Source organism: Triplophysa rosa, linkage group LG23 (genome assembly GCF_024868665.1).
Source record: "Triplophysa rosa linkage group LG23, Trosa_1v2, whole genome shotgun sequence".
Taxonomy (NCBI): Eukaryota; Metazoa; Chordata; class Actinopteri; order Cypriniformes; family Nemacheilidae; genus Triplophysa; species Triplophysa rosa.
This window is the reverse complement of record NC_079912.1, coordinates 18,082,664-18,106,772: the sequence shown is the minus strand read 5'-3', so window position 1 is coordinate 18,106,772 and position 24,109 is coordinate 18,082,664. Positions and strand designations below refer to the sequence as shown.

General features: G+C 42.5%; 1 protein-coding gene across 3 annotated transcripts in view; it reads left to right on the top strand.

The window, feature by feature from the left end:
• ctnnd2a (catenin (cadherin-associated protein), delta 2a) overlaps positions 1-24,109 on the top strand; it is a 274,012-nt gene that overhangs the window by 79,408 nt on the left and 170,495 nt on the right. The window lies entirely within an intron of this gene.

Here is a 24,109-nt window from a genome sequence, read left to right as displayed (position 1 = left end):
CCTCTGACCGTTTATTTAAAGAGTAACTGCGAGTCTTTCCTGTAGGCTTCCCTTAAGTGATTGTCCAATTAGCTTGCCTAAAATTCAATAGCAATTAACAACATTTAGCTTCAGTTCACATTTCTCACACTTGTTAATGATGTGCTTCTCTTAGCGGTTTGACCTTCCGATAGTCTCCTGTTGGCTGTGAATGTTTTTGGGGGGCGTTTGAAGAAGTAGGCAGGAGAGAGAGACAGTGGTGGTCTGTCTGAGCACTTTAATTTGGCTCGTGGGAGACACAAACAGTTTGATGCTGGAATAGGGGACGGGTTATAGCTGCAATGGGTTTCATACTGATAAGAAATGAAAAAAAGATGTCATTTTACAGATGTTTTCAATAAGTGGCATAAATGATTCCGACACACACATTCGCTGTAGTCACACTCACATGTTTCTATGAAATCTTGAGCTTGCTAAACCAAAGAATGATACAACAGTTATACTTTTTAGACGTTTTGAAAAATGATTGAAATGTTTAAGGCATCAGAATTTTACAGATCTGATGAAAGCAACAGGATGAGAAAGAAATGTCTCGTGCAGGAAAGAAGGTGTATGATGCTGATACACGTTTCATTTAATGAGCAAGCCGTTGAAAACCTCTCGTTCAAACCCGTTTTCTCACGGTGTTGCTTTGTTAGTGGTTTTAATACGGTTGACTGAACTTCTCTTAATTAGAATTAAGAGGGTTTTTTGTGTGCTTGTAGTGCATTTTTAAGGTATCCTTAGTGCATGATATACAGCTTGTAGGATGAATCTCATGATAACACGCAGGTATTATAGTTTTTAATGAAGACATTTAAGATGGTGTCTAAATGATGTCATATTTAACGGAATATTTTGCATTAGGGTGACAGAGGGGATTCCTCTTAATGGTACAAAGAAATTGTCTTTAAGCACAATATAAATGCTTACAACATTTCATTATGTTCAATAAATTAACATATTAGGAAAAATTGTATTTCTGTAATTTCATCATAACAATCATATTCTTTTGCATTCTGTCTTGTCTTTTGGATTTATAGGTATGCGTGTTTCTATCATCTGATGCATATTATTGGGTCTGAGAGAGCTCGAGCCGGTGTCTGATAGAAATGACTGATCAGCAGACTGGAGATGCTATTACAGTAGACTGGCCTTGATTGTCAAGTGAATCTATGGGAATTCTGGGTAGGGTTGATTTAGAGGTCACATTGGGCGTCACTGTCAGAGAGAAATATAGGCAACTCACACAGGCAAATTCCCACAATAGAAAAATAAGGCTTTTATAGGTTATGGTAGTGTAGAGCAACAGGTAGTTTCTAAAAAGACTTAAAAAAGGATTTTGTTGAGCGTGAAAGGAGCTGAAATTTGTAACCTTACGAAAATACCCAGCATGCTCGAGAAGTTTCACGCAAAGCGTAAAAAATGTACATGAGACATTTTGTGATTTTTCAACTCAACGCTGAAATCTCGGTATGCTTACACTTGTAAAATGAATGAATGAGGCATTTATGTAGCGCTTTATTGTGTATTGCTGTACACCCAAAGCGCTTCACAATCATATGAGGGGGGTCTCTCCTCAACCACCACCAGTGTGCAGCATCCACCTGGATGATGCGGCGGCAGCCACAGTACAACGGCTCGTTCACGGCTGTCTGTAACTCATCCAACCCAATAATGTGATTATTCACACAAATACATCTTCCTCTGTGGTGTCACGCTTGCATGAGCTTATAACTGTATTTTTGGTTCGCACATAAACGTACCAAATATTCAGCACCTGTCTGTTATAAATTTATTCAGGTTGGATAGTAAAATCATCTGACTGAATAACCTTTTGAGTCTTTTTTCTGTCAGAGGACATTGCTTCTATTTGACAGTCAATTTTTTGGGAGGAGAGATAAGGTGTCAACTAACGTCAACTTTCCATTTGGACATTTTGCCACCGGCTGACTACATAGATAGCGTTGCGAGCATTAGTGATGCGTTTTTATTTGGACAATTATTGTGGGTAGAAAAAGTTGATGTCACTTTTAGTCGGAGTTTTGCTTGTTTTTTAGTGTATGATACAGTATATTATGTCAGGATTTAAACTCTGGTCCCTTGATATGCTACAGTAGATGATAACAACAGTATAGCAGTAGACTAACATGTCTTGCATTGTATAAGATATAAAATTGGACTCATTTGCATATTCGTGGATCTGCATGTACTAAATGAAGCAAGGACACCGAGTGAAGCAAGGGCATTAGAGTTGACATATGTCATTTTAATTATCCAAGATCAGTTGTGAATAAATGTATCGACCAAGCCTGGCATGTGTATATCCTAATGTTGTAGACGGAGAACAGGACACTCTCTATCTCCTCTCTTCTGTCGGTGCCTGGGGAAAAGCAGGGGATGTTTAGTAAAAGGTCATCTCTGAATAACATGTCTGAATATGTGTGCTGTACGTGGCCAAACCCCCAAAGGTCTCAGCTCGGAGTCTTTTTCTGTGAGTGCATTTCCATTTTCGACCCAAATTTATCTCACTTGCTTCGTTTTAACAAAATGTCATTTTGCGTACTTTAAAGGTGAAGTGTGTCACTTCGGTGCCAACAATGACATGGGTTAAACCAGTTGTGTAAGTTTGAAAAGGGACAATCTGACCAGTAGAAGTTTGAGAGAGTTTTATGGTAGCATTGATTGTGGAAAAACGACACACCTGACCTTTAAGGTGAAGAGATTACTATGTCTATGAAATGTTCTCTAAACTCTAAAAAGAGCTGGGGTCGAAAACAACAACCCAAGGCTATTCATTATTATTGGACCATTATTTACAGTTTTAGATAAAGTAATATTTAAAGGTGCGTATTGTTTTTTGGAATATATAAAATCTATTATATTTCTGTCCTGCATCATAGGTTGTTGTATAAATAGTACATTTTGCATACGTCTGCACTGTTATCACATTTTATTTAGATTACTATCGTTGTTACTTTATTGCAACTCTACTATATATTTACACTTTACTGTTTCCAAGAAGCATCTTCATCCACTTGTTTGATTGTGTGTGACACATCTTCACTACAAGATTTCAAATGCTATTAGATTATTAATGATAATCTTAAATCTATAATTTACCTTATTAGTAAGTTTATTTATTTTTATTTAGCCTTGTTGTGCAAGCTCAGTGGAGCTTGTGCAGAGGCAGCAGCTTTTGCCAGAGGGGAACTGGAATCCCCTGGTTGGGCCTGGGGTCTCCTGAGGTTTTTTTTCTCCATTGGAGTTTTGGGTTCCTTGCCACCGTTTGCATACTGTTTTGCACTGTTTGCCTGGCCGGGGGGGCTGCTTTAGAATTAGAATTTTAAAGTTTTACTTAATTAATATTGCATATAGGAATTTATAGTCTGTTTAATATTTGACCTGTGCTTCTCCTTTATCTTAAATGTGTGCTTTCACTGTGCATGTCTGTGTGTGTGTGTGTGTGTGTGTGTGTGTATGTGTGTGCGTGCGTGTGTGCGTGCATGTGTGTGTGTGTGTGCGTGTGTGTGTGTGTGTGTGCGTGTGTGTGTGTGTGTGTGTGTGTGTGTGTGTGTGTGTGCGTGCGTGCGTGCGTGCGTGCGCGTCTGTGTGTGTGTCTATGTCGGTCTTCTGTGTTTTCACCTTTTTCTTGTTTTTCAGGTATACCTTTAATTATTTTGCTTATAGTCAATATGTCTGATATAGCTGCTTTGTAACAATGAAAATTGTAAAAAGCGCTATGTAAATAAAGTTGAGTTGAGTGTTTTTTTGTGTGCATTTGTGTATTTGGCTCCCTTAAGTATCTATACTGTTAAACATCTGTCGTCTCAGTCAGGCCTTCTCTGTGTGTGCCGGCGGGCTGCGCCAGGTCTCTCTTCCCTAAATGTGTGGACTATGGTAACCTACAGAGGGGATATAAAGTCAGAGCTGTTTCACCCTTTTTTCTGTTTTATTTCTATTATTTGCTATATTATAGACTTTTGTTGCTCTGGGGTTAAAGCAATTGTATTCAAATTGGACAATGGGCTGTCAGTCAGGTGCTCCAGCGCAATAATTTACAATTGTGAATTGCTTTCAATAAAAGCAGGACCGTCCCTTCTGCTTCCAATTTTGGATCAGACAGGAATGTGAAGATAAACGTACATCAGTGCCTGTGTGCACTGTGTGATTCAGTTGTTGAGCTCAAATGTACTTGTGTATCGCTGTCTAGACTTTGACCAGAGTGTTGTATCCACGGTGATCGCAAGGTCATTTTGAAGGTTCTCTTTGTAATGGCATCATAAGCCTCTAAGCAATGTGTGCATAAGGGGATGAGTCGGGAAAGAATTACTCGCACTTATAGAATGGCATTATGAGGAAAGTTACATCATCAAAGACGCTTCAATATGAAGGAGTGTGGATATTCCAAAGAGTTTATTTTCAATTACTGTGCAATTATGCCTCGGCAAAAGACACACAATGACGAGGTATCTTAGCGAACTGAGCACTCATACATGGGTAGACATAACGTTGGCAAGTTGGCATGCCCTGCATTTGCTATACATGCAGAATATATGACTTAATATTAATATAAAATAATACTTGTAATTTTACAGAGGTGGCCAATACTGAAACAGTACATTTTCAAGTCCTTATCAGTGTGCTTTTACATTGGTAAAAACATATTTAAGAAATATTTACATGTATTTATTTATACTTACTAATCGTTGAAATTGTATATAAATGTTGATTAATCTTTATATTTTTATTAAATATATGCATGCATGTGTACTGTATGTTTTTTATAAATGAAAAATTAATATGCACAGTACACAGACATATATTATGTAAACACAAACTTTTATTCGGGATGCGATTAATCACAATTAATCGTTTGATAGCCCTAATTTTACTCAAAAAAAAAAAAAACTTAAAAAATGTAGTACTTTCTCACTTTTTTACTTTATGTGCTTATTTGGTAAAGGTAAAAAAAGTACAATTGTATGAAGTGTAGTGGAGTTACAGTATGATGCATTTTTTTTTAATGTAGTGATGTAAAAATTTTAAGTAAAAGTAAAAAAAACAGATACAGATTATTGAAGAATGTACTTGAATAGAGTAAAAATACTTAGACATTGTCCACCTCTGTCATTTTATATTATTGTTTTTAATTAAAAATGAACATTTTTAATTGAAATTTTAAACATTAACACTGTACGAAAAAGAAAAGTGGATATTAACATTGACCTTTATGCATTTGGCAGACGCTGTTATCCAAAGCGACTTACATTGCATTATCCTGCACATTTTTGTTTCTAAGTACGTGCAATCCCCTGGGATTCAACCCACGACCTTGGCATTGTTAGCACCATGCTCGAACCACTGAGCTACAGGAAAGCTAACACAATATAACACATCTGGGTGTTTCTGAAAGACCAAATATCAGCCATTGAATCAGTTTTGTTGTAAAATGTAACCACACAGTGTTGTCTGGATCAGGGTCTTACCTGTCATTTTTTACTGGATTCGATGATATTCTATGTATTTCCTGGATTAAACAAACAAGTGCTGATGAGTAGATAAGGTCAACATTAACATGCAAATGACACAAAACTTGCTGTAATTGAGGAAGAGAAGTGAGCTTGACCCCTAAATGAATGCTGTATTGTGTTAAAAAACACAATCATTTGCGTGCGATGAGAGCAAAGAAACCTAATAGATGGTTTGGTTTAAAGCGCTTAGAGGAAGTGTAAAGTGTTTGGGTAGCGGGCTAGTGTAATGAATGACTTTCATTACTTTGCAGTGGTGTGTGAAACACACAACATTGTTTTTTCCTCTTTCTTTCTTCGGGGGATCAGTAGACACATTGGTCACAGGGAGAGAGGTGGAGCACAGGGAGCACTCGCTGAGCTTTAAGGGTTTCTCTGTGGATTCTCTAGCTAATGAGAAAGACCCGGAGTATGTGTCTGTTAAACACATTGGGCTGGTTTGAAAGGACTCTTCATTAGGGGAATAAACCATTTCTTGCGGCTGGAGTTGACACAGTCCATTAGGGAGGTTGTGTCTTCACTATTTGGGTATGTGAATTTGCTTTTGAATACATTCAAAAATTTGTTGTGGATTTAAACAAATTTGTAGTTTTATTTTAAAATGTGACTTTTACACTGTAAACCCGAATGTCCAAAGTAATTAAATAGTTAAAGTAGTGTAAACTTAATTTGACTTCATTGTACTATCTTAAAACTGAGTTCCTGTAACTAATTCATTCTTTTGAGTTAGTTTAACTTAATTTAAACAAGTTAATTCAAGACGATTTGTTGAGTATGAATTTCAGTTCCCAGCATGCTTTGCGTGAGACTGCATTAGGAGAGTACATTTTGAACTTTAGTTTTAGTTGATGAGTTTTTAGGAAGGAAAAAGCCTTGTTAATGATGAATGTTCATTTATCTTGGATATTTAAGAGTTTGTTGTATTTTTGACCTTTGGGGTTACCATCGTTCAGAAGAGTGGTGCTTTTGCTTAGGTTGTGGGAGGAGCCATAGCAGTCGTGTGTGTTACGTCACTCTCTGTGAAGGCTGTTAGTTAATTGTTGATGTAGCTGAAATGTTTATTTAACTGTAAATAAAAAGTTACCTTACTAAATGTTCAAAATGATAAGGAATTAACACGAGTACAACAAACTCAAAACTTGATAGTTCTGCTTACTTAAAATTGGGAACATCATAACTCAAAGTTTTGAGTTTTCCCAACTTATTCGGGTTTACAGTTAGTTTAGTGACAAGAATGTATTGGAAACAAATCCCTTGAAGCAGTCTTGGGTTAATATGGCAGTTTATGAGTGTCAGTCTAGTTTTTGCGGTAGGTTCACGCGGTTTCACCAGGCAGATTGTTGAAGTGCCATCGTAGAGAGAGATTATTATATATTAACTATATTTGAGGAGTTATACAAATATGAATATAATACACTTTATGTGGTTTATTATATATATTACACCTGTGTGTGTATATGTAAATAATAATACATAAAAACTATATTTTATATTATACAACTTAAATTGTATGCTTGTTTTAATTGAAGCATTTTCACACCGATATCACTCACCTTACAGTGATAGTTCATCTTAAAATGAAAATTTTGTCATCCCAAAGTTGTTCCAAACCTGTATATCTTTGTTCTGTTGAAAACAAAATAAGATATTTTGAAGAATGTGGGAAACTGAACATTTCGTCACCGCTGTTCAATTCACATGTCCCGGTCACATGTAGACCAAAAAAAGGTTTTGCATATTAACAATATATAAAGCCTATTTTAAAGGCAATCAATATGTTTTTTATTATGGTGTTTTTTCAGGACAAATGGTGACAATTACATGCACCCAAATTGTCATTGCAAAACAATCATAATGCTCTTTAATATGCATATTTTTGTTTTCTCTTTTTACTCAAGGATTAAATATTTTAGCTGTCCCATAACTGTTTTTAATTAAATGTGTGTTAGTTGTGGAACTTGCCTTTTTGGTACAGTATATGGATCCAGATGAGAGCCTCAGTCAGGTATGAGTTCCTCCAAAGTTTACTTGGGTGGCTGTAAGTGCATGACATCTGTTGCTGTTCTGCTATTTAGGTGTGCAATATTTTTTTGTTTTGTGAGGTGCATTCATTGCATGACTGACAAAAAGTCATTTTTACTGAATGGTGAAACTATTTCCTTATGTATCTTCAAGTTTAGGTTTGTCAAATCACTCATCAATAAGAAGAGATCAGCTAGCCATAGTAATGAGAACGAACCAGCGTGTAAAAGACTTGAGAAATTACTCATTAAAGACACCGTCTGTAGGGTCAGAGACCTCAGAAGTCTCTTCTGAAATTATTCAATAACGGTTGTTTCAGACCTACCGTTCCACATGCTTGAACATTAAGTCAAAGGTTATATTTGAAATCTGATTGAAGTTAGTCTAAGACATAAAGACATCTTAGGTTAATAAGAACCTTATAATCCTATTGAACAAATCTTCTGGAAGACGTATTTGATGAGTTCATTGGGTGTGCGGGAGCATGCAAAATGCAGGTTCCTCCAGCGATGGCTTTTGAAAAGAATTTATTTATTTATTTTTTGTAAGCAATATATAAACTGCTCATAAATTGCACTTTATTATGGTAGCATCGCATTGTAGAAAATGATTCAGAGGCTGGTTGTTCTGGAGAGCTCTTAACAGCATGGAATGGAGCTTGCACCGTTATTTTACCCTGTTTACGATCTTTAAATTCACAGCTCATGCATCTGCAGAATAGAGAAAGCTTTTCGTCGTCATCCAATCGGTGTCCTGTATATGTGTCTGTGTGTATATGTATTTTTCTAGTTGTGGGTTACTTTAGCTACATGACATATGATTGAGAAATTCATTATTTTCGTAATTACGTTATTTTCTATGTTAAAGAAGTGAAAATGTGACAACATCTTAGTCTTGTGTCAGCCGCCGTAGTGCTTCGAAAGGGAGCGGTGAGAGGTGGAGTGTGCCGTTTGTTGCAATTCGCAACCTCACCGCTAGATGTCGCTAAATTTCATACACTGGACCTTAAATCTACCAACCAAATTAAGGCCAACAATAAAGACTAAGTTATTAAGATTGATTAAAATTTAAGATAATAGCCGATTCCTCGCCACAACTATATCAAATCAAATACAGAGGAGCGATATAGTTTTTTCGAGCCGATGAACAATAAAACATTGACAACCAATCAAAGTCCATTTAAAACAAAAGGGTTCACACATTTAAAATGTAAAACTTTAGCATGCAAGCCTAAAGGTTGACTTGCAGTGGTGTGAACGCTAATATAGTTTTTGCTATATTCATAGGCATAATTTGCAGGTGGGACAGGTGGGACGTGTCCCCACCACCTTTTGGAAGAAATTAAGAAATGATTGCGGAAGGTGTGTATTGTTTATACATTAACATCTAAATCTCGTGGAAAAAACGCAGGATGCGCCGCTTTCTCACCATCTCCAGTGGCTCACACTCATAAGTTATATTTGCAGAAGACAGAGAGCCACGACGAATAACGCGACCAGTATAAAAATGCGTGCATCATCCGTACTCGCAGCGCTTGCTTGTGCATCCAGTGTCCAAGCACAAAAACTTGCAAACCAATGAACAAGTGACATTTTTAGTCATAGGAATAAACAATTTTGAAGTGTAGTACACCGCAACAGCTAAGTGACATTCCCCAAATGACAGTTTGGGAAGCGGATAGGCTACTGTGAGAGCTGGAGTGGAAAAGCGGAGTAGCCAATGGGCGGACCGCCCACTATATATGATAAATATTTCCAATGAGTTATTAAGAGCTATAATTTATAAAAGCATTGTTTTTGTCATCTCTGTCCCCACCACTTTTCAAAACAAAGTTACGCCACTGGCTATATTTATCCTTTTTGTGTGAACAGGCCATTACATTTACAAAGACAAAAACCATTAAAATTGCACATAGGCTACATTGTTGCTTAGCTGGCCTCAAATGAAGAGTTAAGAGATGTGAAAAGAACAGAGAGACAGACCAATAGATTGAGTTAGAGAAGAAGAAAGAGCGATTGAGTTGATAGACTGGAGACAGACTGCAGCAGCCTCTGGCTGTTAGTGCTCTTTACATTCACAGATACTGTGACATTTGGCTCCTGCTTTAGTTGTGTACTAGAATAGATAGCCTCTGTCTGCCCGCTGCTTTGATGCTCAAATATATTTAAAGCGATACTATACATCAGTATCAAACAAGCAGATGACTGGTGAATTGAATGATATTAACCTGTGAGTGCATGACCGCACTGATACACTTACACATTTGAGCGAACGCGCTAATTTCTGTACACTGAAGCGCGAGAGAAGCAAACATGGAACTGGCCATGTTTATCCATCTTTTTGACTGAGGGATCATCATATTCATGTAACACAACACACATCGCTTGTCTCACTGTGCCGGGCATCATTTAACCTTGATGTTGACTGACTGACTTGAGTTATTGATCAGACCTTTCGGCGTAAAGCACATGCATGTAATGAGAAACTGATCTTTTGATGTAAAATTGTTTGGTGTATTATGGAAACAGACTGCTACCACTCAGGGGTCCAAAGATAGCTGATAGACCACTATCCCGTTCCAGCCTTTTTCCAGTCAGATAATAATTATTATTCATTAACGCCACAAGGAGTAAAATCATAAAACAAATCAAATATTAAATCAATCAAATATGACCCTTTGAAAAAAAAATGGCTTTAGAAGGGCACGTACTCATTGCAAGTATAATGCATCATATACCTGCGTAATTCCTGCTTTGTCGCCTGTGGCTGTTTACGACTTCAATGCTATAAACTTTCACTGTACATTCGCTAAAAATAAAACGTTCTCATTTTTGACAATAACTGTGGCCATTGTGTAATTAGCCGGTTGTATTTGTAGGGTTCAGCACTGGGAGCTTTTTCTAGTGGGCTATTACTGGGATGATTATGGGTACGATTTGGAAACGCCATAGCCCTTTCACCAAACGGTTGAGAGAGACTAAAAGTCTTCTATCCTCTGTAATAATGTAGCTGCACGGCCCTTTTGACTCTTTTACTCATTAGTAACATGTCTCTCTCTTCCGGGGTCCACTGATCTGCTTTTCAGTGATGTGCGGAAGATCATCATTCACCCATGTTTGTATTCAGTGATTCATCACGCTGGGAAAAGAGCAAGGGACCAGTTCTTTTATTTGCTGTGTTTTTCCCTCTCTTTGCTTCAACCTCGCTTTGTTTGTGTTCAGCTAATTTAGGGGGGTTGTACGTTACAGTAGTGCTTTAATGACTTGTTTTTGGCTTTTTGCCTTTTTGCAGATACAAAACTAAAAAGCAATTTGATATTGAAAAGAGGGTAGCGAGGAACTTCAAATAAAAGCTGTACATTTTAAATGTGTATAGTTAAATGGCTCTTAAAGGGATAGTCCACCCAAATATGGAAATTCTGTCATCATTTACTTACCCTGTTGCCATTTCATACCTGTATGACTTTCTTTTTCCTGCAGAACACAAAAGAGGATATTTTGAAGAATGTTGGTAACCGAACAGCAGCAGTACCCGTTCACTTCTATTGTATGGACACAAAATCAATGCAAGTTCTTCAAAATATCTACTTTTGTGTTCTGCAGAAGAAAGAAAGTCATTCAGGTCTGAAACGACAAAAGAGTGAATAAATGATGACAGAATTTCCATTTTTGATGAGAAATACAGAACAAAACTAGTTCGCAAGTTTATTTCCTCATGATTTCTTTGGTGTGCTGGTAATGGCAGAATGGTCTTCGTTCATTTTTGTTAATCAAAATTCTATTCACTGATTCTATTCAGGTCCTGCAGCGTTGAGCGTTTGTATCGATAGAGTTGTAACCGAACCACGAGTCTTCTCCTGCCGTGCAGAAGCTTACAGTGTAATCTCCAGCAGTCGTTCTCTGCCAAAGATCCTGCAAGCTGAGAAATGTGATTACAGTTTTGGTCAGTGGCCAGAAGGGAGTGCAGACCGAGAAAGAGAGAATCTGTGTTTGTGTGAGTATAATCTGGCTTTCCGTCTGTCAAGGAGGACATCACATTGGGGTTCAGATGTGCTTGCGACCCCGCTGACCTGTCCACCCACCAGTGGCGGCTTCGTTCCCAGCTGAATGAAGTGCGGCAAGCACTCTGAGATGTGCCCGATCTCATTCGAAATGCAAATGCTTACTTATCTTGTCCAAACAGTAGATAGTGGCAGAGTCCAGATAAGGCCACACTGAGTGCCGAAAAGAGATGCACAATGTCTGTGACATTGGCGCTTGGGCTTTGTTTGTGTGACTCGGGGGGTGATGTGCGCTTGTTCAACTGGCCCGCTGCCCATTGTGCTTTGAGGAACCAGCGGTGAACACAAAGTGTTCTTACTCTGAAAAGACAGAGATACAGAGAATACAGGATGATTGGTCGCACTCACTAAAGCCAATGATTATTTGTCTTAGCTGGGGATAGGACTTTAAACAAACGCCAACTTTTTCTGGACCGTTTGGTGATGTCATTGTCTGCAAACTAATTGCTTCTAAAAAATTGGGGAAACGTTTTCACTCAAGTGCCCTTATGGTTGTTTCCATTGAATCTTTCAGCCGTATCCTTTGACTCGGGTCACTAAGCGTTGTGGCAGGCATCCCTATCTTTTTCATTTCAGCATATGTAAACCAGTAGTTATGGGTAACTGGAGTGCAATTTCTGCTGTTGTGTTGTGCAGGAGAGTACTGGGAGTTTTCCTAATGACTTTGTGTATAGAGTATACATCATCACCCCTTTAATGAAGGCTCTACTCCAGCTGTGTGTTTGTTTCTTTGCGTTTCATCCAGAATATATTCCGCGTTAAAGGGAATACATGCCTACAAAACACGTCCAGCAGCGATTCTCCTCGAAAAAACAAAAAAATCCAGTCCTTAAAATCCCATTCTGCGGTGGCAGAGAGTTTGAAGGAGAGCTGGTGGAAATGGCAGATGTCATAAGAGGATGATGTCGGACGTGATTGATGTCATAATGAGAAGTGCTGATGTCGCATGTCTGATAATGGCAGATGTTATCAGGCATGGTGATAGACACTATACAAGTGGAGGGAAAGAGAGAGATGGAAGCTGGAGCTGTTCGCTGTAGTGCTCCTTCGGGAGTACGAGCAGAGGCTCTTATTTGACCGTGTTTGTGTTTTTTGTGCGACACACATGATTATATTTACATTTGTGCAGCTTGAGAGGTGTGCGTTTGAAATAGCCATACGTGTCCAAAAGAGCGAATATCATAGAGACCTTGCCCTGTGTGTGTGTGTTTGAACCTCCTGCGTAACACACTATCTTGCCCAAAGCTCTTTTTAGGAGTAAAAGAGGAAGTCACTGTGGAGACCTCCACGAGGGCCTCAATTCAACTTCCTCCATGCGTCTGGGGTTTTCTTCAAGTTCTACAGGCTTTTGAACCCGCTCAAGGTGGGAATGTGTTTGTCTCCCGTCCTCGCCTGATCGAAAGCTTGTCAAGAAGCCTGTGAAAACGGCATGAAAGACATGAAGTGAGCCGGGCTCTGTTCCCTCTCAGGTCCTCGGCCAGGAAACTCGTCTTTGTTCCGCGCTCCTTTTGATTTGTTTACAATCTCTCCACCGCAGTCTCGCTAGAGAAAACAAGTCATGTTGCTATACCTGGACTTCATGCATAGCCGCTGGTCTTTCCCTCATGCCAGTTTGCACTCCTTTACCTGTTTTTTTCTCTCCATCGCTTTCCTCCGCTCTTCCCTGTTGTTAAAGTGACGGTGACCTGGTGACACCTCATGCTTATCTTCGTGAGGACAGTGCTGTGGTGACGAAAGAGCGTTTTTGATTTCTCGCTTATTTCTGTTATATGGCTCAGTCTGTCTGCATCTCATTGAAGTGTTTGGATGCGATCGTGGGTGCTCTCTGTCGGTCCGTGAGGATGAGAGCATGAATCCAGCGACTCGAGCCGTCATAGCTGTTTTTTTATTTTTTGCATAGCAATGGATGCCTCATAAAGCTTTGTTTGAGCCTTCGTGAATAAGAATCACCTGCAAAATGGGCCTTTGTGAGAAAATCGTTCATATATTTGGCACGCTAGTGATCACAACTACAGCTTTTTTACAGTAAAGGTTTAAGGTGACATGATAAGGAACTCACACGATGTCCAAAAGACTAAATTACGGCTACATTATAAAAGGAAATGAGTTTTTGCATGTGAGCTCCGCCATTGCCTGAATCATGAAGGATGAATGACTTTGTTTGTGCTAATAGGCACGAGTAACTCAAAGACTTTGTGGAAATTAACTTAAAGGAAGAGATGAACTTCGGAAAGGTCGGCGAGCACTCGGCTAATAACACAGCCGGAAGCGTCCGCTCAGGTTTAGCCGCTCTGTGTGTGCACCGTGAGTCCCGCAGACGTGAAAAGAAAAGTGATTCATGGAAGCGACTGAGGAATACAGTGCTCAAGAGTTCATTAAAAGCTTGGCAGTGTCCATCTCTGTCCATCTGAAGTCACATCGTCTTTCTGAGCCAAACTGTGAGGTGGGATCTCTCATTCATCGATGTGTAAGACTTCGCTCCTATTCTTTATTTGTTTGTTTCTTGGGAATGGTTGGATTAATGTGTGTTTTTTATTTATAGTCAGTGGTTGAAGGATTCCAAGTAACAGCATTTAAATGTTTCACCAAATACTGTCTGTGTGGATTTTGTTAGACTGAGGTGTGAGGCTAATGCACTTACCTGTAAGATACAATAAGATTGTTATGGTTTTTAATGTAGGTAGTAGTTGGTGAGTATTGTAGCATACAGCAGCTTAGTTAGCCCTCGCCGTTTAAAAAGAAAGGAAGGCAAATCAGAAAGTAGCTTGTAAACCAGACCTTTCATTACAGTACGATCTGATATTGATTTTGTTTATTGATACCTCAGAAGACAGGAGGGTTTTTACATCGCAATCCAACTCACATGCAGACATTCCCTTACAAAAATGAAGCATGTTTTTTGTGGTAAAAGTGTAGAAACCATGTTTTTTGGTTTATTACTATACAGTTACCATGGTTTAACTATGGTTTTGAAAACCAGGGTATTTTGTGGTAACATTGGTTTTACTTAACCTTAACAGCTGTGTATAAGATGCTCCATAAACGCTCAAACAAAGTACAGTAGCAAATAACATGTCTGCCATGATTTGCTTGCAAAAGCAGTTTTCTAGTAGTTGTTATTTTGAGTTATTTTTACTCTGTTTATATTTGTTCTCGCACTGCTGTTTTGGGCTCCACGAGGAAGAGGAGTTTCCATTGGTAGTAAATAACATGGATGTTTATACGCTTGCCTGCTCTCTCTCTCTCTCTCTCTCTCTCTCTCCTTTTTACCTCAGTCAGAGGCAGGGATGCCCCCGTACTTCGGGCGGAGGTCGCCTCCCTTCTGGTGAAGGAGGATCGAGCCGTCCACCGCCGAGATTTCAGCGGGTTCACAGCCCGTACATTCATTGTCCCTCAAGAAATTATGACCCTCCAGTGGAGTGGAAGGGGGACCCAGAGCTTTACACAAAGTTGGGAAGCCCCTGTCACCGGCCGTCACGGGCGGAGGCCTAGTTCTCTAAATGGCGAAACCGGCACCGTGGGCCACTGGGTAAGCATTATTCCCCCCGGGGGAAAAACGCTGCAGAGGCCACTACCTACCGTAGGGAGGAATAGTGGAGACACCACATGGTCTCACCATCAGGGAGAACTCATGGGAGGAATGTGCGGACTGCAGGAGTTAACCGCAAGGTGGGAGTCCACCTGGGGAGGTCATGGGTTGCCAAGGTGGGAACCATTCATGAGGATACATCAGACGGAACAGCCCACGGAGGGGGGGTTACCACGTCTGGAGCACTAGGTCCGGTTAGAGCTATGTGGGAGATAACTCAACTGTTCCCCGGCCTAAGGGGGCAGGGCTGCTCTGCCCAGCCTGTCCCCTGGAAGGGTGCTTAGTGATGGATGGAATGCCTGTTCTTTACCCGAGGGGAAAGAAGTGAGGCGGGATCGCCACTGCTCCCCCCGGAGGGGGAAGGGCTTCCGCAGGCGTATGCCCTACCGGCTGCCGGTCCACACTGCAAGGGAAGTTAGGTAAATCGTGGACAATTGTCCATTCATATAGATTGCCATCGGTCGACTAGGCAGACGAAGGGCTCGTATACCTGAATTGTACGCCAAATTCTCGCTCACTCTTATTATGATTGGGACTTTTTTCCCTTATCGGAGTTTAGGGGCCGTTTTTCCGGAGAGGCATCGTACGGACACCACAAGGGGTGGCAAAGTGCTGCGGGCGTGGACCCTCGCGCCACAAAATGCCTACTCATCCCCTCACCACCTAATCTTCATCACCGCGTGCACGAGGAGCCTTTCGCTTCCCCCTGACCACCTAATCTGCCATAGTCTTCCTCACGTCCGCAGCCGCCTAGACTTGCTAGTTTGCTGCCCCTTGCTGCCTATTCGTGGCGCGACACCCAAAAGATGCCAAAACGTCTCGCTCGCCACCCTTGCGTCCGCAGAGCGCCTAGAGTTGGTAGTTTGCTGCCCCTTGCTGCCTATGCGTGGCGCGACATCCAAAAGAAGCCAAAACGTCTCCTCGCCGCCCTTCTTTCTTTTTTCTCTCCCTCACGGCCGTGGCGACCCCCTAGAGGAGCCGGGCGTCCTTCGTGACCTTGCTCGTTCGTGCTTAGGGGAGGTTTCTGTCAGAAAGACGTCGGATACCCTGAGCCAACGCGCGAGGGGGTTTGCGGGCCCATAGAGAACCACTAGAGGCCGGGAGATGTATGTAAAATAAGAAAAAATATTTAAGTTCACTTCCCGACCAAGCCCTATCGGTATGACGTCGAGAGTCACGTGACGCAACTTTCTGTAATTTTTCGGGCTCCTGGGGCCTCCGCGGCCCGTATGGGAGCCTCTGACACCTGCAACATATCCTATTTCTCTCATAGGTGGCTATCGTACAGAGACCCCCGAACGGCCCCGGGGACTCCGAATGACCCCGATTCAAATTCTGTAGCTGCTCGCTGCCCCCTCATTCGGTTCCCAAAGTTTGAAGACGGTACGGCCTCGTTATGTCCTATATTGCACGTTTTGGGGACGTTGTGGCCGTTTATATTTTCTGGAATATTTTTTGTAGATTTTTTTTCGAGCACTTTCGAACACCGAGGGGTACGGGCTTGAATATGTGTGCGGAGGGTGTGAACGATACCTGCATTCGAAGCCCCGAAGGTTTTTCTACAAAAATAAAGCAGAATTTTGTTGAAAATGCTGTTCAGAGGTTATTTCTGTGAAAAGTGCATTTGTACAAATACGGAGCATTTTACAGCCTGAAGTGTGCAATATACCAATATGGGGTGCTTCTAGGATACATAGCTGTAGGTTTGTCATTACAAAAGCTGTTTACAGTCTTAAAAATTGACCTTTTACAGTCACATGGCCCATAGAGATCAATGCGAGGGAGAGAGACGTCTGAAAAATAATAAAAAATACTTAATTTCATAGCCCGACCTAGCCCTATCGGTATGTCGTCGAGAGCCACGTGACGCAACTTTCTGTTAGGTTTCGGGCTCCTGGGGCCTCCGCGGCCGGTACGGGAGCCTCTGACACCTGCAACATTCCTATTTCTCTCATAGGTGGCTATCGTACAGAGACCCCCGAACGGCCCCGGGGACTCCGAATGACCCCGATTCAAATTCTGTAGCTGCTCGCTGCCCACTCAATCGGTTCCCAAATGTTTGAATACGGTACGGCCTCGTTATGTCCTATATTGCAGGTTTTGGGGACGTTGTGGGCCGTTTATTTTTCTGGAATATTTTTTGAGATTTTTTGTCGAGCACTTTCCGATACACCGAGGGGTACGGGCTTCGATATGTTCAGGTTGAAAACCAGCATTGAAGGTTCGGTTTCTGACAAGAATAAAGCAGAATTTTTTCTAAATGCTGGTCGAGGTTTTATTTCTGTGAAAAGTGCATTTGTATAACACGTGAGCATTTTGACAGCCTGAAGTGTGCAATATACCAATATGGGATGCTTCTAGGATACATATCTGTAGGTTTGTCACAAGAAAATGGGTTTACAGTATGAAAAATTGACCGTTTACAGCATTGTCCACCGTTAGCCTACACTGCTACTGTCAAATAAGTTATGACTGGGACTTCCGGTGGTTCACAGGATGTCCCAGTCGTAACTTATTTGACAGTCGGTCGGTAGGCTACTAATGTACAAAACACTTTTCACACAAGAAAAAGCACTAGAAAATGTTCCCTAGGTTCAAGTAAGCCACTCTCTCGGTATGTGAAACAGGGGCCAACAGACTACCAGACTATAAATTTGGGGCCCCTCATCCCACTGCGGCCCAACGGCTGCTGCCGACACTCTTAACCTATCCCATTCATTTTCATGACTCACGGTGGACAAATGGGACAGAAAGGTCTGATGGACCTGCAATTCACGTATATGCCTGTCACGGGCCCTGGGTCGTGTTCTGGAGTTCCGCGCCCCTCGGACCTCGTTGACCTCTCACTTTGCCCCAAAAGACACAGCAGCCTACATATAGGTTGCGAATGTATGCTCATGGAATACAGGGGTCAAAAGGTCAACAGGGTCTTCATACTCGGCACGGTATACCGTGGGGGTCTCCCAAGCCGGGGTATCGAGTACCGTGGTTCTCGGTCACCTCGAAGTATATTATTCTATGAAAAAAGATTGAGGCACCTTAATTTTGTTCAGTTTGCTCATTCAAGAGGGTCTTTCTGGCTACGAAACGAAGANACGCCCCGGAACTTGTGCGGACGTGTAGCGAACTGAATCGCGTAGCCGAGACGGATCGTCTTCCTCAGCCAGCCTGACAGTCTGGGAAGCTGAGACCAAGCTCCCAGAAACCGAGACAGGGGGACTAGAGGTTTGATCTGCTTCATCGCCCCCGCGGAGGGTGGTTCGATGGCTAGCAGTATGGATTCCTTGCTGGGGGAGGACCCTCGGGGAGGAGATCGGCTCTGTTGTTTTTCCTGCCTGGCGACTGTCCAGCTCAACGCACTGCCTGTCTGAGAGTGCTGAAGGTTGGTGTTTATACTCGACATTGCGCTTCGCCGTGACGCAACGTCTAGTTGCCGTCCACCGTCGACCAGAGGGTGGGAATGGTTGTGAAATCCCAGAGAGAGAGGAAACTCCTTTTGTGAGGAAGTGAGCGCTTTCCTCTTTCACGTCCTTTTCCGGGAGGCAGCCTGAGAAAGGGGCACTGGAGCCGGAACCGGAGTCGAAGAGGGCCGGGGCTGCTGGGAAGCAGACGCCGCTCGGGATCTCGAAGGCCTGACGGCGGCCGAGTCATGGCGGGCAGGATGTGTTTGATGGCCTCCATCTGCTTCTTCACCGTCGAGAACTGCTGAGAGAAATCCTCAACGGTGTCACCAAACAGCCCTCCCTGCAAGATGGGGGCGTCGAGAAAGCGAACCTTCTCAGCGTCCCGCATCTGCGCAAGGTTGAGCCAGAGGTGCCTCTCTTGGACCACCATGGTGGACATCGCCCGACCCAAGGCCCGTGCCGTCACCTTAGTCGCCCGTAGAGCGAGATCGGTGGCGGTACGGAGTTCCTGCATTACCGTTGGGTTGGACTTACCCTCGTGGAACTCCTTCAACGCCTTGGCCTGATGGACCTGCAGGATGGCCATCGCGTGGAGGGAGGAGGCGGCCTGACCCGCAGCCGTGTAAGCCTTCGACACCAGAGATGCCGAAAACTTACACGCCCTGGATGGGAGTCTAGGCCAAGCCCTCCAGGTGGCCACTGTCTGCGGGCACAGGTGCACCGCGACAACACACTCCACCTGGGGGATCTCGACATAGGCAGCCCCTGGCCGCACCACCATCGAGGGAAGTAAGGGCGACTGAGCCTTTCTGATTGGAATGGGCTGTGAGGGGCGCGTTCCAAGTCTTATTCAGCTCCTCATGCACTTCCGGGAAGAACGGGACCGGAGCTGGGTGCGGCTTGGAGCCGCGCTCAGACCCCAGGTACCACGTATCCAACCGCGAGCGCTGGGGTAAAGGCGGTGCTGTGCACTGCAGCCCAATGCTCGCGGCGGCCCGGAAAAGCATGGTTGACATCTCAACGTCCGCCTCTTCCTGGGCTCGACCCCCCGGGGGAGGGAGCTCCGAGGAATCATCGGGGTCGGATGCCAAAAGATCGCCCTCCGATGCTGTGATCGACATCTCATCTTCGTCACGCACTTCCGAGTACGTGGCGGAGTAACAAGACAGGGTAGGACTGTCTTTTAAGGGATGGTCAGACGAGCGAGACGGGGCATGAACGGTCCGTGAGCCTGCGGCTGGCGGGTTAACATTCACAGTGATCCCCATATCACCCCCGGTGTTAACCGAAGCGGGCGGCAGGGCCTTAGTCACTGCCGTCACGGATCGGGTAACAGACGAGGTGGTGGCTTTATCCATAAAGAACACAGCCACCCGTGACCGCAACGATCTGCATAGCCATCCACCCGCAGTGCGAGGCAGGAGTATCCACGAAGGCTGCCTCAGCGTGCCGGAGACCCAAACACCTGAGACAGACATCGTGTCCATCCCCTTCCTCAATGAGCGCGTCGCACCCAAGAGAACAGCGGGACATGCCGCTGAAGAAATTTGCTCTTTTAGAAAAAAGAATTGCTCAGACACTTCCGGAACTGCCGAGACGCCCAGGAGGAAAGTCGCTGCAGGAAGGGACCGTCTCGCTGCACCACGTCATAGATTTCCAGCAGGATAGATCAGCGAAGATCTGGAGACGCTCATCAGATGCTTAGGCTCTGAAGAACAAAAGGTGAATGAATGAGCACGCCGGCTTCCCTCTTATACCCGGACATCCGGGGAGGAGCCAGGCATGCAAATTTCATTGGCCAATTTTCATTGGCCTTTTCTAAATACTCAGAAGATGATAGGTTCTCAAGACAAATACCATTCTGTTGGTTCGACACAACGTCGAGAGACCGACAGAAAGGGAACTGGAATCCCCTGGTTGGGCCTGGGTTCTCCTGAGGTTTTTTTTCTCCGATTAGAGTTTTGGGTTCCTCGCCACCGTTTGCATACTGTTTTTTGCACTATTGCCTGCCGGGGGGCTGCTTTAGAATTTTAAAGTTTTACTTAATTAATATTGCATATAGGAATTTATAGTCTGTTATATTTGACCTGTGCTTCTCTCTCCTTTATCTAAATGTGTGCTCTCACTGCCAGTGTGCATGTCTGTGTGTGTGTGTGTGTGTGTGTGTGTGTGTGTGTGTGTGTGTGTGTGTGTGTGTGTGTGTGTGTGTGTGCGTGCGCGTGTCTGTGTGTCTGTGTGTTAGTACATGTGCATATTGTGTGTGTGTGGAGTGTTTTGTATGTGGGTATGTCTGTCTTCTGTGTTTCACCTTTTTCTTTTTTTTTTGCAGGTACAACTTTAATTATTTTGCTTGTAGTCAATATGTCTCATGTATAGCTGCTTTGTAACAATGAAAATTGTAAAAGGCGCTATATAAATAAAGTTGAGTTGAGTTGAGTTGATATATGGATTAATGGCATTCAGAGACAGTACACTTGGGCTCATAGTCGTGACAATGTTTTATCTTTGGCCAAGTTGGACAGGTTTTATGCTTTTAAACATCATCTTGGTATTTTTAGTAAGCGTTTTATTACCCCTGTCAGTTTCTCTGATCATAGTATGGTGAGTTGCTCCTTTATTTTGAATTATGTAAAACCAAAGAGTGCTTACTGGCATTTTAACGCCTCATTGTTGTATGATAAACATTTTAAGAATACCTTTACATTTCTTTTAGGTCTACAAAAGATTATTTTTGTTCTTTGAGACAGTGGTGGGACTTTGGTAAAGTGCAAATCAGACAACTCTGTCAGCAGTACACTAAGAATGCAAACACTAGAGACATCTATAGCAAAACTCGAAGAGTTAGCAGATTCGGCTGGGATGGTCAGCTGCTTGGAAGCTCTCTTAATTAAGAAAAAGCAGCTAAGCGATCTTTTGGGAGTTAAAGTGCAAGGAGCTTTGTTCCGGTCCCGTTTTCAGAACGCAGATCAAATGGATGAAACAACTAAATTCTTCTTTAATCTAGAAAAAAAGAATGGGCAGAAAAAATGTATTCATGCTTTGCGTTCAGAGTCTGGTGCCCTATTGTCTGATCCTGTTGACATTCGAAGGAGAGCCACCTGTTTCTGTAAAAACCTGTACAGCTGCGAGAGTGTTACAGAACCGGACACTAACAATGTCTTTTTCCATGACTTGCCTCAGGTTTCTAGGGAAGCCAATGCAAAACTCAGTAGAGCCTTGAGCATAGATGAGTTAAATGAGGCGCTTGAAGGTGTGGAGTCAGGAAAAGCTCCTGGAATTGATGGTCTTCCAGTAGACTTCTACAAGTCATTCTGGAATGAGTTAGGGGAAGACCTACTCTCGGTGCTCGATGAAAGCCTAGCTGAAGGGCTGCTGCCATTGAGCTGCCGCAGAGCTCTTCTAACTCTCCTCCCGAAAAAGGAGACCTGACAGACATTAAAAACTGGCGTCCGGTGTCCCTTCTCTGTACCGACTATAAGCTGCTTTCCAAGGTGTTAGCAAGCAGGCTGGCAGAAGTAATGAAGCAGGTTATCCACCCGGATCAAAGCTACTGCGTGTCTGGCAGGTCTATTATTGATAATGTCTCTCTGTTACGAGATGTGTTAGATGTCTCTAGGTTGTTCAATTTAGACTGTGCATTGATCTCTTTAGATCAGGAAAAAGCGTTTGATCGAGTTGAGCATAACTATCTCTGGAAATGTCTGGCAGCCTTTGGTTTTTGCCAAAAATTTGTGAAACAGATCATGGTTCTGTACATTGAGGTTGAGAGTATGTTGAAAGTGGACAGTGGCTTATGCAATCCTTTTATAGTTGGCCGGGGATAAGACAAGGGTGCTCCCTATCAGGCATGCTGTATTCTCTAGCCATAGAGCCTCTATTGCAACAAAATTTAAATGGTTTACACATCCCTGAGGTTAAATGTAATGTTCACTTATCTGCTTATGCTGATGATGTTGTGATATTTGTCACTAATCAGGAAGACATTGAGACTTTGCTGAAAGTACTTATTGATTTTAATGTATTATCATCTGCCAAAGTTAACTGGAATAAAAGTGAAGCCTTGATGTATGGTCAACGGACTGGTAAAAAACTAACGCTTCCGGGTGGACTTCTTTTGATAAAAGGAGGTTTTAAATACCTGGGAGTTTATTTAGGAGATGAGACTACTGTACAGAAAAACTGGGATGGTATTGTTGACAAAGTGAAAGGTCGGCTGGCCAAATGGAAATGGCTGGCCCCAAATCTGTCCTATAAGGGGCGAGCTTTAATTATCAACAATCTGGTTGCTTCATCCCTTTGGCATAAGCTGGCCTGCATGGATCCTCCTTCGAAACTGCTAACAGAAATCCAGGCCATTTTAGTGGATTTTTGTCTGGGAAAAGTTACATTGGATTACTCAAAGTATTTTGTTTTTGCCAAAAGAGAAAGGTGGGCATGGACTGATGAACTTGCAAAGCTTTCGTCTGCAGTTTATCCAGAAGTTACTTATGGGGTCGACTGACTCTAACTGGAGAACTGTTGCATGTGTCATTTTACGAAGTCTGGGAGGTCTACAGATGGACAGATCTCTCTTCCTCCTAGACCCCCTCAAGTTGAACACGTCTGGAATGCCAGTTTTTTATCGTAACCTTTTAAAGTTTTAAAGAAAAAGGAATCTTTTTCAAAGGGCACAGTGTGTTGACTCTCTTCACTGGCTTTTAAAAGAACCCATCATACATGGAGCCCGTTTGGACATCGCAGCTACTGACTATACGTTTCCTGGTTTAAATAGAATACCTTGCAGTGCAAAGACCACCACCCTGGGCCTGTTGCTGGATGTGACTGGACCTAACTTTTCAAACACTGAGCAGGTTTCTTCTCCCCGTATAATTGCTCAGCTGTTGGCGAAATGGCAATCTACTCTCACAGCTGAGGAGAGACAATTATTAACTGACTATTTCTCAGGGGTAAGGACTCCTGACAGCGAAGACCCTTTTCCAACCTTATTGTTGACTCCAAAGCTTGATGAATGTGTTGGTTTGATTTTTAAAACAGTGAAATCTGTGTGCTGTGATTTTACTTTAGCTACTGAGAAATCACTATATAAAGTTTGTGTGTTTGCTTTTAATAAGAAGGTTTTAGAAAAGAAGGTGGATACACCATGGCGTTCGTTTTTTAATTTGGATGAAGATGTTAAACCAGAATGGAGGGTCTTGTATAAGCCACCGTTAACAAAGAGAGTAGGGGATATGCAGTGGAGGGTTTTACATGGAGCAATCGCTGTTAACGCTTTTATTTCTGTTTTAAACCCTGAGATCAGTGCTGATTGTCCCTTTTGTTTTATAAGAGAAACTGTCTTTCATGCATTTACACAATGTTTTAGGTTGGAACCTCTTTTTACTACATTAAGAAGTCTTTTTAGTTGTTTTAATGAACTGTTCTCTCTCAAAACTTTTATTTTGGGTGTTAAATATGCACGGAGTAGGTGTCTTGATTGTCAATTACT